This window comes from Arachis hypogaea, chromosome 17 (assembly GCF_003086295.3).
Source record: "Arachis hypogaea cultivar Tifrunner chromosome 17, arahy.Tifrunner.gnm2.J5K5, whole genome shotgun sequence".
NCBI lineage: Eukaryota > Viridiplantae > Streptophyta > Magnoliopsida > Fabales > Fabaceae > Arachis > Arachis hypogaea.
Genome location: NC_092052.1, coordinates 91,562,054 through 91,564,015, shown reverse-complemented (window position 1 = coordinate 91,564,015; position 1,962 = coordinate 91,562,054). Strand labels below are relative to the sequence as shown.

Genomic DNA, 1,962 nt, shown 5'->3' with positions numbered 1-1,962 from the left:
TCTTGATGTTCATCATGACATTCAAAGTGTTCTTGGTGTTCATCTTGACATTCATAGCATTCTTGCATGTATTCATTGTTTTGATCTAAAATTTCCATGCATTTAGTCTTTTTCATGTTTTTCCCTTTCATCATTAAAAGTCCAAAAATCAAAAAAATATCTTTCCCTTTTTCACTCATAAAATTCGAAAATTTGAGTTGACTTTTTCAAAAATTTTTAAAATCTAGTTGTTTTTATGAGTCAAATCAAATTTTCAATTTAAAAATCTTATCTTCTCAAAATCTTTTTCAAAAATCAAATCTTTTTCATTTTTCTTAGTTATTTTTGAAAATTACAAAAATATTTTTCAAAAATCTTTTTCTTAATTTTATATCATAATTTTCGAAAATAACATCATCAATTAATGTTTTGATTCAAAAATTTCAAAGTTTGTTGCTTGCTTGTTAAGAAAGATTCAAACTTTGAGTTCTAGAATCATATCTTGTGATTTCTTGTGAATCAAGTCATTAATTGTGATTTTAAAAATCAAATCTTTTTCAAAACTAATTTCAATCATATCTTTTCAAAAATATCTTTCTATCTTATCTTTTTCAAAATCCTATCTTTCTCAAAATTTGATTTTAAAATATTTTTTCTAACTTCTTATCTTCTTATCTTTTCAAAATTGATTTTCAAATTTGTTTCAACTAACTAACTAACTTTTTGTTTGTTTCTTATCTTTTTCAAAACCACCTAACTAACTCTCTCTCTCTAATTTTCGAAAATTACTAACCTTTTTTCAAAAACTATTTTCAAAAATCACTAACTCTTTTTCAAAAAAATTATTTTCGAAAATTCTCCTTCTCTCTCATCTTATTCTATTTATTTATTCATCTACTAACATCTCCTCACCTCACATCTCTGCTCTCCTCACCCTTGTGTTTCTTTCCTTACATTACATTCTTTGTCCCCTTCCTTTCTTCCACTCACACAAGAACCTCTATACTGTGGTATAAAGGATCCCTATTATTATTATTATTATTTTTTTCTGTGCCCTCTTCTTTGTCATATGAGCAGGAGCAAGAACAAGAATATTCTTGTTGAAGCAGATCCAGAACCTGAAAGGACTCTGAAGAGGAAACTAAGAGAAGCTAAATTATAACAATCCAGAGATAACCTTTCAGAAATTTTTGAACAGGAAGAGGAGATGGCAGCCGAAAATAATAATAATTCAAGGAGAATGCTTGGTGACTTTACTGCACCTAATTCCAATTTACATGGAAGAAGCATCTCCATTCCTGCCATTGGAGCAAACAACTTTGAGCTGAAACCTCAGCTAGTTTCTCTGATGCAGCAGAACTGCAAGTTTCATGGACTTCCATCTGAAGATCCTTTTTAGTTCTTAACTAAATTCTTGCAGATATGTGATACTGTTAAGACTAATGGAGTAGATCCTGAAGTCTACAGGCTCATGCTTTTCCCTTTTGCTGTAAGAGACAGAGCTAGAGTATGGTTGGACTCTCAATCCAAAAACAGCCTGAACTCTTGGGATAAGCTGGTCACGGCTTTCTTAGCCAAGTTCTTTCCTCCTCAAAAGCTGAGCAAGCTTAGAATGGATGTTCAAACCTTCAAACAGAAAGAAGGCGAATCCCTCTATGAAGCTTGGGAAAGATACAAGCAGCTGACCAAAAAGTGTCCTTCTGACATGCTTTCAGAATGGACCATCCTGGATATATTCTATGATGGTTTATCTGAGCTATCAAAGATGTCATTGGATACTTCTGCAGGTGGATCCATTCACCTAAAGAAAACGCATGCAGAAGCTCAAGAACTCATTGACATGGTTGCTAATAACCAGTTCATGTACACTTCTGAGAGGAATCCTGTGAGTAATGGGACGCCTATGAAGAAGGGAGTTCTTGAAATTGATACTCTGAATGCCATATTGGCTCAAAACAAAATATTGACTCAGCAAGTCAATAT

At 32.2% G+C, this 1,962-nt stretch overlaps 1 non-coding gene across 1 annotated transcript; it reads right to left on the bottom strand.

The window, feature by feature from the left end:
* Positions 1 to 1,582: 1,582 nt before the first annotated feature.
* LOC112768001 (small nucleolar RNA R71) lies at positions 1,583 to 1,690 on the bottom strand. Its single transcript, XR_003185441.1, has one exon. It is a non-coding gene; the product is annotated as a small nucleolar RNA R71 (small nucleolar RNA).
* Positions 1,691 to 1,962: the final 272 nt, after the last annotated feature.